The 18,084-nt window shown below is 45.4% G+C and overlaps 1 protein-coding gene across 5 annotated transcripts in view; it reads left to right on the forward strand.

Moving 5' to 3' along the window:
* Positions 1 to 18,084, forward strand: part of RNF123 (ring finger protein 123) — a 3,033,138-nt gene that overhangs the window by 2,946,359 nt on the left and 68,695 nt on the right. The window lies entirely within an intron of this gene.

Below are 18,084 nucleotides of genomic sequence, written 5' to 3' on the forward strand. Positions count from 1 at the left end.
ACTGCCACCAGCCAGAAAGTTTTGAGAGAGGGACTGTACGGTACCCTCTCGAAAATGAACGTAAGGGAAAAACTATTAACCCTTTCCAGTACCTCCATAGTAAGATGGTTTGTACTGGTTTAGTTCATAGAGATTGACTACTAAAGTCAATTGGGACTTTTGAAAGCAAGCGTCCCCAAACAGCACGATCCTCCCCGCAATGAGAGACAATGAAGGACTCTCCCAAAATGGGAATAAGGCCAAGACAGAGTGCGGGTGAGCGTAAATGGGAGTTTATCAATCAGAATAGGGCATGCAAAGAACTCTGCAAAACTCTGAGAGCGCTCTGTCTGACAATAGCAAAGACAGGCGTATATATTTACAAAAAACGTCATAAGAACCTACACACTATAGGGGGCACAAGTTCAAGGGGATTGGGTGGCGACGACTAACTATAGGTGCTGCTGCGATGTGGTTGGCTTTGGCTGGAAGACGTCACTGGTCAGCCTCGTGGGTTGGGCTGGGCCCGGCAGGGTGGCAGAGTTCATCCGGGCGGTGTTGGTGTGCCATCGCGGCCAGTGTCAGAGATTAATGTCTTTTCCTGACTTATTTGCCCTAGGCCATGCACACCGCAGTCATTCAACCATTTCAATAATATCTTCTTTAGTAAATCTTCCAATAGGTTATACTACAGGTTAATGCAACACAGGAGGAATGAACCTTGTGAGGGGACTGGAGGTAATACGTCAGGGCATGGTTACCAGTGTCCTGTTGACCGGGGCCATAGGTCGAGGGGCTAAGCTTCAGGGCCTGGGACGGGCGGTACATGTCTTTCTGCCTTGTTAGAAGTTGTTATGGATGTTCCGCTGTGTGTTGTCAAAGTGTTGGGTGTCCTGATTGCACAGGGCCATAAGTCTGAGATGGTCCGGTGGGTTGAGAGGTTTACGAGGGGGCGCGTGTGTTCAGGCAGAGGTTTACTGCTGTGCTGTAAATAATGCAGGTGGCGGGTGGCGGCCTTGGGGGCTACCGAGGGGGTTACAAGTCTTTGAAGCGGCTCCAGTCTGGTTGGGGGAGGTAAAGCAGCGCGGCGCGGTCTCTGCTCTCATGCCTTGGCAGCCTTCGCAGGGTGGGAGGGGGAATGGCCTTGCACGTATTTCACAAAGGTATCTCCCTCGTGTGTTGCCGATTTAGGTAAAAACATCACAAACATTTGAACACTCTATAATACTTATTGTAAGCAATACAAAACATGCATTTAAGCTTTGCTGGATGTGTCTCGATTATACCCAGTCTGAGCACCTTATTCATACATTATGTTTTAATAAGTACAGTATTTAGTTATATGCATATATATATATTTGCAATAAGTGAGGTAGAATTAGGATTGGTGGAGAACATAGAAAGTAACCCGCCACTATTCGTGACGGTGGTGGCACATATGGGGCCTGGACATGCACACATGACATGCGCCTTCTCGTGCATCCTTCACATGGGCCCTCGGTATGGTTACATTCGTCTTTCTTGTGTCCTCTAGCAGCATTAGTTCAGTTATGGCGCGAGCCCATGGGGTGTAAGTTTCCCAGTGATACACGTAACAAATAGATTCCTGGTGCGTTCCTTTATCATTAGCACCCAACTGAAATGGTGTGGGCTCGCCATTGCTTATATCATGGAAGCATGCTTTCTTATATTTTATACATTTTACAGGCTTTTGTAATATAAGGCATTTTGTGGAAGAAAGCATACTTTGCGAGTGGTCTTAACATTAATATATAAAGACTGTCTGCCACCTGATGTCTATTTTACTGTTCTTTTCATTGCCCAGGCCTGCTGGCCGGGTCATGCTGGGAGCGATGATACACTGCGGGAGGTGAACTGTTACAATGTTAGTGTATTACGCTAGCTCATGTCCGTCTTGTTCGTGGGAACGTGCTCGCAGCGGATCTGCCAGGGTGCTGCGGCAACAAGGATGACTGAAACCCTCCATGGGTGGGGGCCGCACTACAGTGCGCTGAGCTCACACCATCTTTACCAGACAAAATGGTTTCTGGGCCCATCTAAATTTTAATACGTGTAGGCAATTAATACGTGCGGGCAATGTCTCCAGTGGGTGAACCCTCCACCACCTGGGCCCGGGTGGCATGAGGGGACGCCCAAGAGAGCCATAGCCCTCACCTGGGGAGAAAGCGCAGGCGAGGGGGGTCTTCTGGACCAGTCCTCCCCTACATTTTACATGCCCTGGGAGACAGTAGTCAGTCCCAGGGTATGGAGTCTATGTTTGGGGGTCGCTACTACACCCCTGGTCACTGCACTGAGGGTGCTGTGTAACACATGTGAATAAAGATGGTTCCTATGGGGTTGAGAAAATCCCATAGACATTAAACCCAAAAATAGCCTAGAACACACTTAGCAAAATGCCTAAGAGTGGGAAAAAGAGTCTCACTCTTAGCAGGTAAAAGGAAACAACCCCTTCAAATCCAGCAAAGCTGCTGGGGGACTCTATAGGTAAGGGAAATTAGCCATAGAATGAGAATTCTCCCTAACACTTCCTATCCTGTTTGTGGCTCCAGACTGGGACCGTAACATGATTCTTACCTTCTTAATGGCGACATCGTTTGAACCTATGCATTCTTGTTCACTTAGGTTGCTCACGCTAAAAACCTGGTGGCCAACACGTCCTGCAGGTGTGTTAGTGAACAGCAGGCTGTGTGCTGTAAACCCCCCTTCTTGCGATTCTTCAGAGAGAAGGTATCACTGAAGGTCCGACCAGGATTCCTGCCTAAGGTAGTCTCAGAGTTTCATGTGTCAAAGAGTATCGACCTGCCTGAGTTCTACCCTCTGCCCCATTCCTCCAAAGATGAGGAGAGGTTGCATAGATGGCCCTCAGTTTTTACCTGGCAAAGACCGCTGAGTTCAGGAGATCAGACCAACTCTTTGTGACCTTCTCTCTTTCTAGTAAGGGGTTGCCAGCTACCAAACTGACAATTTCAACATGGATAACTCTCTGTATTGCAGTTAGTTGTCAGGCAGCAGGAATAAATATGCCAACAGGAATAAGCACACATTCGAAAGAGGCATGGCAGCATCTTCTGCCTTGCAAATGGGCAATCTGGTCAGGGACATCTCCCGGGCAGCAACGTGGTGGTTGTTGCACATTTTCACCAGGCACTACTGCCTTGACGTGGCATGAGGTGATGATGCCGGTTTGGCAGGGTGGCTCTACAAAGCTTTTTGATCTAAGGGCTTTCATCCCACCTCCATTAGCTATACTGCTATGGGAATCTATCTGCTGAGGAGTCTGCGGGAGAAAGCAATCCATTGAATGAGAAATTACTTATCTTCTATGGATTTTTCTCTGCAGATTAGTCATCACCCTCCCATCCAAACCCCCTATGAAAGTGCCCTGCTGGTGCTGTGACTAACTTCTTCTACCAAGATGAGGTGGATGGTTGTCTCTTATTGGGCGATTAGGCCTCTTCTTGCTTATTCTGTGTTATGGCTTTCTTTCGAGTCTGTTCCTCAGGTTTTTTGGTACAGAGTTTTGGCTGTTTAAAGCCGAATCTTTGGATTCTTCCTCGGCAGTGGCTGAGCATTCGGGGGAGACGGGGAAGGTGGTTAAGGTGGGTAACTGTGGTACAGGGGCGTAACGACATAGCATATGTATAGCGACTTACGTCATGTCCGGAGTCGGCAAGCTGCACGTTGAGTCAAGATGAATCGACGACCGAGCCAAGACATTCTATGCACCATGTCGAAATTTTTTCTGAGCAGCTGATGATGGAAGGAATATCTATCTGATAAGGAATATGCAGGAGAAGAATCCATAGAAACAACATTACCGGAAAGTAATTGCTCCTTCTACATACTCAGCACTAGGGGAGTACTGAATTTATGCATTGAGTAAGTATTCAGACGAAATTCTACCATTGTGCAGGTATTTGGCATCGGCCAAATACCTGGGAGAATACTTAGTCAAATCCGAAAGTCTGGTCCACTTTCTATGATTTTCTATCTGTGGTTGATAGAGATAACCAATCACAGAAAGCAGGGACAGGCTACAAAAGCCAAATAAGGTCTAAGACCCAATACCACCTGCAATTGTGCAAGTGTGTGCCCGGGTCTTGCTCTGACGTCCCCTCCTGCCAATTAAAAAAAGAAAGCAGCTGCGGGGGCTGCCAGGGCAAGACCCAGTGACACCCGCTATTCTACACAAAGTTGTAAAATACAAAACAATTTGGGGCACTGCCATGGCAAGGCCCACTGACCCCCACCCTTGCAACAATTGGGGGTGGTGGTTGTCATACCTCGTATTGTTTAGTCTTTTAAAACTATTCGGCTCACTATTCAGCTCTGGCCTAATACGTGGACCAACTATTCGGTATTCGGCCGAATATGTGAATTCTCTATTCGGTACAGCACTACTGAAAAACACAGCTCAATATTTTTGGTTTTTCTAAATTTGAATTAGAACATCCTTACTCTGCCAGAATGTTGGAAACCTAAACCAGGTACTGCAACTCTAAAATGTACCTCACAGATACGCACAACATTTGTGTCTGGTTTCTCCGTGCTGGACCTGATCTTGAGCAATGCAGTTCCTGCTTAACCATGAACCCGAATGCATTGAGGGAAGACTCGGCTAAGCTGGCGCTTGAAAGACCCCCTTCGAAGTAATTCGGTCACAAAATCCTCAGAAGAGGACGCAGAGGGGCCTACCCCAGAGAAAGAATGGGAGGGCAGGCGTCATAAAAAAAAAGAAGCGGTCACACTCCCACAGTGAGTCCCACCACTTGTCCTCTTATTCTTTACACAAGAAAAGGAGGAGCAGGTTCAGGCAGGCACCTGGCTCATCGGAGAATAGGGGTAAGTCATACCCTGCAAATGGGGCTTCGAGGAAGGAGTAGGAGGAATTCAATGAGCAAATGATGCAGCTATTCGAGAATGTCATGGCTGGTACAGCTTTGGCCTCATCAGTGCAGTCGGGACACAACCGCACCTGCTTTGTCAGGCACGAAGGTAGCCAAGGGCTGTTCCCCCGCCCTCGAGCTAGACCTCCTAAAAGAAACCTGCATGAACACCGCCATCATAGTCTGTTTCGGGTCATGTCAAGATCCCAAATTCGTCATAGGCGCTGAGGGACCGTGGCTTTGTGCTGGAGTCCAGGTCGGATTTATTCGACTCTGTATGGTCAATCTTTGATGACGACAGAGATCTGATCCCCTTTGTGATTGAACCACCAGTTGGGGCCGCCATGGACCTTTTGCCTGATTTTATGGTTCATAAAGAGTTGGCAGAGGGTCTACCTGACACGAGATGGCTGGACACATCCCAACGTATGGTTACAACATGCAGTCACATATACACACCTAAATGCCAAGTTACGCAAGTCGCTCGGGATGGTAGTCGTCACTCATGGCCTTAGCGCCTCCGTCAAATACGATTCAGCAATATGAGCCGATGGACATTCTCGACAGCGGACCTCAAACGGACCAGGCTTTAACCTTTAACAATGCCATCACGCGCACCATCATGTGTCTGTGGCCGCATCCATGCTCGACACCAGCGGTTGACGGCAAGCTTAAGAAACAATATACGCTGTTGAGGAATGACCTCCTGTCTTTGACAACGCATCCTAGTTCTGAAGGGTATGTGGTGCAAACTGCAACAGTGAATTAGAGGCCTTGGACATCTAATCTCCCAGTGCACATAGAGTCAAAGAATGTCAATGTCTTAGGGAAAAAAAGTGTACACCTCTGGGAGCATGGCTTTGAAAAGCATTAAATGCGGTCAGTGTTTTTACCAATAACTCCCACATATTGTGGAAAACAATCACAGAAACCGCCGACCACTTCCCGGAGCGTGAGGTCAGGGACGGTTTCCTAGACCTCATTAAGGATGGAAAAGAAACAGTATGCCATGCACTCCAGGTTGGGCTAGATGCCGCAGACTGTGTGGGTCATACTATGGGCATGTCAACACTGCTGCGCAGGACATCCTACCTTCAGGGCTCAGGTTTTTTACCAAATGTCCATGCAAAGCTTCCTAACCTGTCTTTTGACAGGGAGCATTTGTGTGGCCCGAAAGCAGATGAGTCCCTGTAGAAATGTAAGGACTCAAAACTAGAAACTAAGGCGCTGGGTTTGGTGGTACAATAGCCAGTCAAACAGGTGTTCACCCTTTGCTCCAGAGAAAGAGGGTTCAGGAAATTATTATTATTGTATGTATTGAGCGCGGACCTAGCTTCGAGAAGCAACAGATCGCTTTACAGAGGTATACAACATTACAGATGCGTAACTGAGCTCTTTTCAGAGGTAAGAACAGAACCGATATACAGCGGGAGCAAGATACAGTGGAGGGGTAAAGCTGTTCCGGGTGGAGGCGGGGCCGGCGGCATCTAGCGAGTCAGGCGGTGCAAGGGACGACATGATAGCCTAGGTCTTGAGAAACTCCTTGAAAAGGTAGTTTTTGAGTTATTTTCTGAATTGAGGGATTGATGTTGACAGGGTGGAGTTTCCGTAGTTTTGGGGCATAGGCATAGAAAGATTGTTTCAATGGATTGCCTTTCTCCCGCAGATTCCTCATCTTGATAGATATCCATCACCCAGCTTGATGCTCGGAAACGTTTCGCCAGGGGGTGTAGTGGACCTCAACTCGGCCGTCGATCCGTCTTGCTCTGTTCTCGATCATCGGCTCCGGAAGTGACGTCAGGCATCGTATATATAGCATGTCCCTAAGCCCCATGCTTCAGTTCCTTTTTTCTGCTTGCTTGCACGCTGCATCGGGAATGCAACTTTCAGTTTTCTCGAAGCTTTGGGGAAATTAGCTCAGAAAACCTTGCTACAGTGCTGTCTCACTGTGTTTCGAGCTTCAACCAATGCCGCGATGGCGAGACTAAAATGTCCATAACCGACCCCCACAACGTGTGTCTAGGTGTTGGTCACGACAAGGGGGCCTGCATGTTGTGCTCGAAAATGCAGCCGAAATCCCTAAGTGAGAGGGCCGGCAAACTGGCTTTGGGTCGACCGGCCGTAAAATCAGCAGCACAGTCTCCTATCCAGTCTTCCGAGACTGACAATCCCTCCCCCGAGAATGGGAAAGAAAAACATAGCAAAAAAAAAAACTGTCCCATTCCAGGAGTCATTCCTCATCGTCTTCCTTGCGGAAGAAGTAGCACCACCATCATCGGCGCAAGTCCAGCTCGTCGACGAAATGAGGTAAGCCCTTGGCGGGGCCAACCACGTGGGAAGAAAGGGAACGTTTTAATACTTCTATGCTCGAAATGTTTCAAAAGCAAGCTGCTGTAGGTGCGGCTGTGGCCCATGACGAGCACGCTTTGGCGGCGAAAGCAGCACTCGATGCTCCCGACCCCAAGCCAGCCACTCTGTCGATGGCGAAAACTCCTTTGATGTCACGCCTACTAGTCCTAAATCGCCGGAAGGCCACAAGGCCGAAGCCCACAGTGTCCATCTGCACTGAAAGAACCATCAGCATCGAAAGCCGTTTTTGCGTGGGCTGCTTTGCCTTTGCCTTCTGTGCTTTCGACATCTTGGTGCAGTTCTAACTTGATGGCTTCACCACACCCGCTCCTTCCCACCCTGCACCGGCTCCCGTGCCCCGGCGTATGCTCTAGTACCAACAGGGGCTGTCTTGTCAGCTGGCGATCCAATGCAGCCTCAATGCAGTGTCCCTAGGACTGTTGTCTGGTGTAGTTTGAAAATGTGCTGCAGTTGCAAGGACTTATTAGTGCTGCCCTCTTATTGGTTCACGCGTGCAGTGCTTCTTTGTGCTTCAATACACCTGCCATGCTCATTTAAGGGGCGGATCACCACTCCTTTGACTCTGTCCGCCCTCCACGTTGATGTTCTGCTGTATTGCGCCATGTGCAGTGCAGAAATCGGGGCACGCTGGTAGCCTGTGGCCCCCCTTGCTAGCCCAGTGTCAGTGGGCTTGGTCATGTCTTGGCTCAACTCTGCCTGTGTCACCAGCCACAGTGCTAGTCAGTGCTCACCTCTGTGTCTCCTGCGCCCTCAGAACTACCCAAGTCAGGTGCTGCCACTATCCCCCCTCTTCTCTTGATTGGCCCATGCACCAGGTATCGGGGTTCCTTCTGTAGCACTGCCCGGCCTCCCAAGGTTGTGTGCCTTGTGTCCTCAGTGCATTGCATGGCCCTTCACGTCTCCCCACTGCACTTCAGGCTCCTGGCCTGCACACTGGGTTGCTGGGGCCCACCTTGAGTCCGGCCGGCGCCCCGAGGGTATGCAGCTTTTTGTTCTATCGTCTGGTATTTGCCTTCCTCCACACTACTGCACAACAAGCTCCCGGCTCTCCTTCCGACCTGTGCACGTCACACACAATTGTCTCGTACCTATACGTATATGGATTGCCTCCTTCCAAAGACTCTACTGCTTCGTGATAACCATCTACTGTTCAGTTCCCCGCGCCAATGCGGGCAGGGTATTTCGCTTCTCCGTCGTCCTTGCCTAGTTTCCACAATCCGACAGTGTCCAGTTCCACACTCTCCGGCGGTTGCCGGGGATCCGGGGTCCATCATTGTGCCAGCCCTTCTCCAGTCAGTCTTGTGCTCCTCTCCCCAATTCAATGACGTGCTGACCCCGGCACACTACACCGCAGCCGTGCTTCATGCGTCCCGGCACTGCACCTCACTGTCCTGTGTGGCGTCCTGCCTCCTATCCACCCGGCATTACTGTCGGTTATGGAGCCTGATAATAGTGCAACTGTTTATTGCACCAGGTAACCTGCCACCCGGGAGACTTTGTGGTGCCTCCGACGTCAGACCTCTGTCTTCTGGTGTCTCAGGCTCTCCTTCCAGACCGGGCAGAGTGGTTCTCGCGCTGCCACTCCTACCTCGGGTCCGCCCCCCAGTCCCTTGTCTGTCGATGCGGCTGTTCACTGCAGCTCTTTCAGCCTTCACACACTGCCATCCGGCGCCCCCCGGTGCTCGGCTTGAGTCACAGACCCCCACCAACCAGTCTGCCTTTTCAGAGGATCTCCCACCCTCAAAGGGGGCTCGGGACCTCATCCCCGCCGGGCTCACCCTCACTGCAGCCGCTCAGCCCCAAGTTCCTTTGGTCTGGTCGCACGCCAGGGTTTATCTTGCACCAGCCATTTTCTCTCATTGTGGCAGTCCGGGTCCTCCTCTCTGTGAGCTCCTGCACCGTCGTCCTCTCACTTTAACATCGCAGCTTGTGCCAGCATACTCTCGGTCACTTCCCCCATCCAAACATATGGGTTGCTGGGGATTTGGTACGCTATATTCTAAGTTGTAGGCAGGATCTTTACGAATCACACGGAGCTCAAGGAAAGAGTGGCTGCTGGTCACGCCGTGTGAACTGGAACTTTAAATGTCTGTATATCTTCACGCCGATCCCTGCTATACCTCAAACCATCAGGAGGTTGAGGAGGTACGGCACTAGCATGTTCCTAATTGCTCTGATTGTGTTTGCAGGACGTGGTACCCGGACCTTCGAGACATGACCATCATTGTTAAGCGTAGTCTTAGCGTAGCAAGCGGACTGGCTGTTGCAGTAGGGAGGTCTGATCCTTCACCCGAGTGTCAAAATGCTCAACCAGCACGCCTGGCTATTAAAAGGCTAAGGTACAGGGATTGTTATCTTCCTGAAGACGTTATGGAGGTGTTACTTTCAGCCATAAGACCGACAACAAAAGGCACTGTACTGCTGCCAGTGGAAGAAATGTTGCAGCTGTTGCGGTTCTGAAGGTGTTGATCCCCTTCTGTGCAAGACATCAAAGGTCCTGCCATTCCTCTTGTATCTTGCTAGGCAAGGCTTACAGGTATGGACAATAGAGGGTACACCGGCCCTAAGACACTCAAACGTGTGATAAAACAGAAGAAATCCAGATAGATTGTGCTACTCTATAGCAGGAAAGAACATTTCTAATGGATTGTGTGCTCCCATGGATTCTTCATCTTTGATATTCTTTCCTGCAGTAGCAGATCTCGGAAATGTTTCTCAGCAGGGATGCTGTACTGTTCATGGAGTTGAGGATCCTCCGCACTGTCGTCGTTTGACAAGACGTCGGTGTCCATATAAATCGCGCACATAGAACCCCGTGACCTCTGTTTCTTTATTCTGCATACTTCCCGGGAATAAATCTTGATGCCTCCGAGAATTCTCTCTGATGCACTTCAAACAACTCTAAAATGTTCTGATGTCGACTCCGAAACCCTCCTGTTTCAAGGCACTTTAGGACTGTGGCACCAACATGGCCTTAACCGACCCGCATAAGGTTTGCTTATGGTGCCTCGGTACCGATCACGTCGTCGCTGACTGTGTTTCATGCCAAAACATGACATCCAAAGCCTTGCAGGGATAGGGCTTCAAAAGTAGCTCTTGAGTGTTTGGCATAGAATCCACCCAATACATTACTGATTTGAAGCAGAGATCCCACGATGGAAAGAGCTCCAGGGTTAAAAAATCGACCAGGGAGAATGAGGTCCAGAAAATGCTGAAAAAGATCCCACTCGAGGAGAGAATCCCGGCACTCTTCTTTGTCGAAGAAGAAGAGGAGAAGACAGAGGTCTTTGGACTTCTCACTTGAGACATGCATGATCCCCCTCAAAACCTCCTCGGTTCAAAAGTGCAAAGAGTTTTGACTCAAAATGTTACAGGTCTTCAAGAAAGCTGGCCCACCCTGTGATTGTGAAGATGACCGTCGAGCCCACTGCGCCTGACTAAGCCAGCAGGGTTTCAGAGCCCTGTTTTTTCATGCCTTTCACAGCATTCCGACATGTTAAGACCTTGACAAAGACTCTAGAGCTCTCAACATCATTGTCAACCCTGACGGCCATTGCTTTCTGCAACGTCACATCAGTGCTGACTTTGAGAGGCCCATTGACCTTCGAGGAACCCTTGACTTCGAGGTTCATTCTGAAACGATTTCATGAGCTTGCACCACAAAATCTTCGATGAAGTAGATCTTATTCTATTAAGATTTGAGCTATTGGAACCACCTTGGGTACCTTAGCAATTCCAAAACATGGAAGAAAGTTTGGCCGATTTAGCATACATTTTTAAAGATGCAAGTGGATTGCAAACCTTTCCAGAGGTAGATTTTAACCAGCCTGACCCTCATGCCCATCCCTATATAGCATACAGGAAAATATCTAAGGTGACAGGTGCCTTAGGTTGGGGACTTCCTGCTAAGGAGATTAGCGTATGACTTACTGACATAATGGATAAGGGTGCACAAGTGAAACCTGTCCTCCCTTTCCATGCTGAAAGTGTGATTGGAATGCACACTTTTTTCTAATAATAGCCAAAGTGAAGGATCAAAATTGGTTCTGGGTGTCCAGGAGAAACAGTGGCTCTGGCACATAAAGCCACCACTAAATCATGAGAAGAGGAGCAGTGTCCAAGATTAAAGGACAATCCCATCCCATGCACACCAATAATACTGAGAAAAACCTCAGTCCGAACTTAAAACTATTTTATACACTTAAAATCGTGTGTTCAGTTATGTTTGCAAAGAGATCAACTTCAAGAATGACATGATCATAGTCTTTAATATATACAGTAAATACAAAAATTCACAATTAGTAATATCAATGACAAACATTTCTCAATAACGACATATGCTAAAAATAATAAGCTCAATGCGTTTCGGGATATCAATCCCTTCATCGGGAGCTGTGTTCCTTGATTACAATGGTTGTCGTACTTCAGAATTCAACCTTCAAAAATCTGAGTAAGTAAATATCACACAGTAAGATACAGATACCAGACTGGTGTTTGTGGGTTCAAAATTACATATAATTCATTCAAGTACCGATATCCTATATGTGGGTACATATAACATCACCTTTCTCGTGTTCACAGGACTGCTGGATTCTAGTATTCCTCTTAAGGAATGATGCTCAACATTTTTGATCAACTGATCTGGTAGAGCTCTACCTGTTTTTATTTTAAAAAAAAACCCATTTAGGAGTATATTACCGATAGTGGTAATTCTAGTCACGTGCAGTATTCTATATAATGTAAAAGATGCCTACCTAGTAATGGAAACAATCCCTTATGACAGTAGAGATGGCTGGGTATCTTTAAAATATAGTAATCTTAGCACATATAAGGTGATTATGTGAAATTATTTGTGTTATCTATAATTAAAGGCAGCTCGAAAGCTGACATTAACATGTCAATTGGTAGTCAGACTTCGGCGAGCAAAAACTATTTGTATGTAGTCAATCATTCATTAAGCATAGACAAAGCAAAGAAGGTTGTGGTGCGTGTGGGGTCAGTAGGGCTGATCCACAGATGTCATTATAAAATCTCTGTTGTCTGAATACAGAAGAAACATTGATGGAACTATTCAGTCTGCATATGCTCACCAACATCCTAGAAAGATCAAAAAGGCTTATGGGAATATCAAAAAAGCTTCACAGCATTCTTACTTAGATATTTGTGTTATTGCCAGTGTGAGCACGAGCAAATCACGGTCTAAAATGGCTGCTGTTTGCATCTGCGTGATAGCGCAAACGTGATGCCATCATAATAGTGACGATTTGTAAACATCTAACGCGATCTGAGGAGAAAGATTGTTTCAGCCCGCACGAAAAGTTGCAGATGCTAATATTAACAACTAGGGTCGATAATGTCTAATTTTCTGTTTTAAGGGTTGAATTATACAATGGGAAAGGTATTTGGTAACGACGTGGTCAAAAAAGGGAGTCTTGATGTGGGGCTGTCTAGGTCACTGCCTGTTTCTGAATTCATGTCTCATGATTGGCAACCAGTATTCAATTCAAAGCATGGTTACAGATATTACAATCAAAATATTGCCAGTGTCTAAAGAGATGTAGATCTGAAGCATATAAATCAACTTACAGTATAGTGATTAGTACTACTCAGACTCTAATGGGTAATTTATTACTTTAGTCTACAGCGGAGTGGTGCCCTTCATAAAGAGTGCTTCCGATCTTCAAACACAAATCGGTCTGAACAAATTACATGAAAAATGTGCTTTACCCAACATCAATCCTAGTTCACATAGTCATCCCTATACATGTATATCAATATACATTGAGGTACAAATTCAGATTAGCAACTGTATCCAATGATCAAAGGTTGTTTCAGTTGCAAAGGCTTAATAAGGAAAAACATTTTGCATATAAATCACAATCTTCAACCAATATTGTGTCCCTCAGTCATCTACATGTATGTAACTCTGCTACCCCTCCATCATTTTTACAGAGATGTCTTAAGTAGATATGTCGCAGTAGTAAGAGACTGATTAGTTCATCGGAATTGTGTCAGCGGAATTCTTCATTCATTCCTGTGGGTTCTAGTGCATCAAGCTTGTGAATTCAAAACATTTCTCTACGTAAGAGTTGGTCATTAGTGTTACCACCTCTGGGCGGTGTTGCCACTGTTTCAAGGATTACAAATCTGAGTTGGGCGATATCGTGTCTATGAATTTCAAAATGTCTAGCTACTGGCGATTTCCGTTTTTTTGTCCTAATGTTGGATTTGTGCTCTAATAATCGTTCCTTCATTTTTCTGATTGTCTGTCCAACATAAAACTTGCCACAAGGGCAAATTAGTCCATATACTACTAATTTAGAATCACATGTAGCATAATGTCACAACTTAATTTTCTGATCAGTGCAGGAATGTCTGACGTATTCGCCTTTTTGGACATTGCCACAATGGCAGCTATGTAGACAGGGGAAAGTATCGTACTTAGGTTTGTTGAGAAGTAGTTGGTCACGAGTCTCTATACTTTCAGCTTTCACTAAATGATCTCTCGTATTGCGTTCCCTTGTGTATGCTACAATAGGGCGGCTTGGAAATAATTTTGTTAATTGCGCATCCAATCTAGTGATCTTCCAATTTTTCTTAGGGAGACGGTTAATTTGCATGCTTTGTTTGGAAAATTTAGTTAGGTATATCACAGGTGGGTGTTCCCTCTTTCTCTTGGTTTTCAACCGAGTCATTCTGTTTTGTGATGTGCTGTTGGTTTTAGATTGTGCTAACACAGTTTCTGGATAACCTCTGGCTTTACATTTCTCCGTCAGACATTCAGCTGCTTCAGTAAATTCGTTGTTTTCAGAGATAATTCTTCTGATTCTCTGGAATTGGCTCAAGGGAAGGATGTTCTTCAGATATTGTGGATGGGAACTAGTATAGTGAACGGTGTTGTTTCCATCTGTAGGTTTTCTGTAGGTTTTCGATAGATGGATGTACTCAGGGAATTGTTCATTGGTGTAATTTCTAAGAAGTGAACACTCAATGATCCCACTTCTAAGGCCCTTGGGTTGCATTTCTTAAGATACCTAAGGAACGGTTCAATTTCATCTGCAGGGCCCTTCCAGATACCAAAGATATAATCAATGTATCTCTTCCAAATGACCAGTTTACTGGACCAAATGGGATGTTGAAGGATATGTTGCGATTCAAAAGAAAACGTAAGTATATTTGCATAGACTGGTGCCATGGCTGAACACATAGATGTCCCTGAGATATCTAGATAGTATTGCTTATTGTACCTGAAAAAGATATTGTACAAGATCATTTTGGTCAGTTCTAATGCAAAGATCTTATTTGATTGGAAGTATTTTTCTTAAAACAATAACCACTCCAGTGCTTCGAGACCATGACACTGTCGAATAGAGGTATATAAACGTTGGACATCTAGGGTAAACCATGTCCAATTGTTTTCAAAGATTTCAAGTTCTTCTAGTATGTTCAGAAAGTGTGTGGTATCCCTTAGGTATGTCTGTGTCTTCTGTACCAGAGGCTGTAATAATTTGTCTAGATATTTAGCTATCTGGTTAAAGATGCTATCCGTAGCCGCTACAATAGGCCTTAATGGAGGATTTTGTAGGTTCTTATGGATCTTAGGAAGTCCATAAAAAAATAGCATTATAGGGAACTTGTTTACCTAGAACTCTTTGGTTTTTCAGTAATCCACTCTTCTGACAAGGCATTATTCAGAACTTGCTCAATGATGTTTTGAATAGCAAAGGTCAGGTGGTTCTCAAGTAGCATATAGGTGTCAGTATCACCTAAGAGAACCTGCCATATAAAAGTTGGCAGTCCACGATGACAATTTCCCCTCCTTTGTCGGCAGGTTTAATTTCAATAGATCGATACTCTGAAAGTTGTTTCAGCAATTTAAATTGATGTTTCCGCATGTTCTGACCCTGTATGTCCAATAATATGATTGATTTCAGATCTTTTACCATTTTTCTATCAAATAACTAAAGAACTGAGTTGGGTATTGATGGATTAAATGTGCTTTTGGGTCTAATTTCTAAGAGGTCAATGGTTGGTTATCGTTGTTCCATAGGCGGAATGGAGTCAAAGAATAGTTTCAATCTCATCTTCCTAGTCAATTTCGCTACATTGATTTCTTCATCCAATAAGTTAGAATTGTTTGTTGGTACAAATGATAGACCCAGACTAAGGAGATCCATTTGTTTAGAAAAAGTCTGTGTTGAAATGTTAATAACTAATTCTGTTTTTTTCTTCCCTCATAGTTTTCTTATTTCCTCTCGTGGTCTTCCTTCTTCTAAAAAAGGATGTGCGTTAAGGTTGCTCTGTTCTACTTGTGTTGAGAGTATAGGATTATGAGGGTTGACTGTAGACGTAGTTGTATTGCTCGTACTGATAGATGCTGCTGTTTGATTTTTTCCACTACTCGGAGTATCACTTGTTGGGTCAGTACTTCTATTGTTATGCCTCTGTTGGTTGGACTGTCGATTATTTCTGAGTTGGTGATTCTGTTGATAGAACTCATGCCAAGAGTAGACTATATCTCTTGAGTAGTCAAGGGTATCCCTATGAAATATCCTAATTTTTCTTTGCTCAAACTCACGTTTATAAGAATCTAATTTGGTGTTGGAATCTTCAAGAATTTTTGTAGTCTAATGGTCTTTTAATTCTGCAATCTCTGAATGTATCTTAGAGATAGGGATTTTTCCAGTTCCTCTAGTGTTAATAAAATCAGGTCCAATGAGCATTTGTTTAGAATTTGTTCCCACTTTTTGAACAAACTTACTATTTTCTTTACAGGGTGTAGGTCTTAAACTCTCAAACCTCGTGGAATACGTTGGGCTTTATAATACTGTGCTAAGGTGGAAACATGTCGTTTTTGCAAAAATGTCTTTCATAATGAGTCTTTCCAAATTATTAATCAGTCTGTCTGAACTTTCTGTAGAAGAAATTGATTGTTTTGTACCTTTTATTAAACCTAAGATTCGTAAGGCGTCTTCCTCACTAAATGCTAAGGTAGTCGCATGTTTACTTGTCAGAAGGTATAATTTTGAAAAAGACATGCTTTCCCAAAAGAACGTTTTTGACTAGCGGGTGCTTACCCAACAGTTGTGCCACTCAAAACTAAATTGGAACAAAACTAAAAATATAGGTTGGTTGGAATGTACACCTTTTTCTAATGATATCCAATATCATTTAATAGACAATCTAAGGATCTAAATTGGCTCTGGGTGCACGGGAGAAACAAAGTGGCTCTGGTACATAAAGCCACCACTAAATCATGAGAAGAGAAGCAGTGTCCAAGATTAAAGGACACTCCCGTCCCATGCCCACACAGAATACTGAGAAAAACCTCAGTCAGAACTGAATACAATTTTATACACTTAAAATCTTGTGTTCAGTTATGTTTACAAAGAGATCCACTTCGAGAATTACCTGATCATAGTCAGTCTTTAATAAATACAGTAAATCAAAAATTCACAATTAGTAATATCAATACAAAGATTTCTCAATAACGACAGAGGGTAAAAATAATACGCTCAGCGTGTTTCGGGATATCCATCCCTTCATCAGGAGCAGTGTTCCTTGATTACAGTGGTGGTCGTACTTCAGAAGGAGAAATTACTCACCACCAGGGGGCGTAGTGGACCTCAACTCGGCCGTTGATCCGTCTTGTCCGGCTCTGGATCGTCAGCTCCGGAAGTGTTGTCAGGCGTTGTATATATAGCACGTCACTACGCCCCATGCTTCAGTTCCTTTTTTCTGCAAGCTTTTAGGCTGCATCGGGAACAGGACTCGAGTTTACTCTTGTCTTTTTGTACTAAATTTTTTAGGGAGAATTCTCTTATAAGGCTAATTTCCCAAACCTAGTGATTCCCCCAGCAGCTTTGCTGGATTTTTGGGGTTTGTTTTTTCTCCTGCTAAGAGTGAGCCTCTTTTCCTCCCACTCTTAGGCATGATTTGAGGTATGTCTTTGACTTTGTATGTGCTTATGGGCTATGGGTTTTTTTTCTCCATAGGGTATCATCTGTTTTTGTGTATGTGTTACACGGCACCCTCAGTGCAGTAACACAGGGGTGTCATAGTGACTCCCAAAGATAGACTTCATACCTTGGGACTGACTACACTCTTCCAGGACATGTAAAGTCACCATTGACTTTACTTGTCCCAAATTGTGAACAGAACCAGTACAAACCATCATATTGTGGAAGTACTGGAAGGGGTTAATTCGATTGCCCCTGGGTCTGTTTTCAAGGGGGCACTGTCCAGCCCCCCCTTGTCGAGTTTCTGGCTGGTGGCAGTGGTTACCACGCAAAATTTTCCACCGGAATATTTCCTATGGGATTTTCCCATTGATTTTAAACGCACCACTTTTTGGTGCAATGTTAAAGATGCCGCCGGTTTATTTATTTAATATTAAATCAAGGGTTGGGTCTTTTTGCCAGAACTCTTTTCTAAAATGGCGTTCGTGTCCGTCTCTGTAACTCTAACCAAGGTTGAGTCCTTTGTTCCACTTTTTGGCGGGCTTCTCCACAGAAGCCCTCCAAATGGTGCCACTCTGTCTGGGTTCCACAGGATGTGTGGGGAGGGGAATTGGCACCCTGGACTGCATTGCCTTAGCAACGCAAGTCGCACTCTATTCTGATTGGCCCGGTGGTGAGCCGCCCGGCTCACCACTTAGAATGTGTGAGTGACAGCTAGGCTGTTGAATTGGGGTTTTTCTGCATAAAAGCAGGGCCTTTGGGACTGCAACTTCAGAAGTCGCCACAGGACCTTTGAGCTGGTGGGATCAACCAATTCACCCCTTTCGCCTTCCAAAGACGTCTCTTGGTCAAATCGCCCGTGCTAAGCA

Source organism: Ambystoma mexicanum, chromosome 2p, assembly GCF_040938575.1.
Source record: "Ambystoma mexicanum isolate Mex_15411 chromosome 2p, UKY_AmexF1_1, whole genome shotgun sequence".
In the NCBI taxonomy this organism is placed as follows: Eukaryota; Metazoa; Chordata; class Amphibia; order Caudata; family Ambystomatidae; genus Ambystoma; species Ambystoma mexicanum.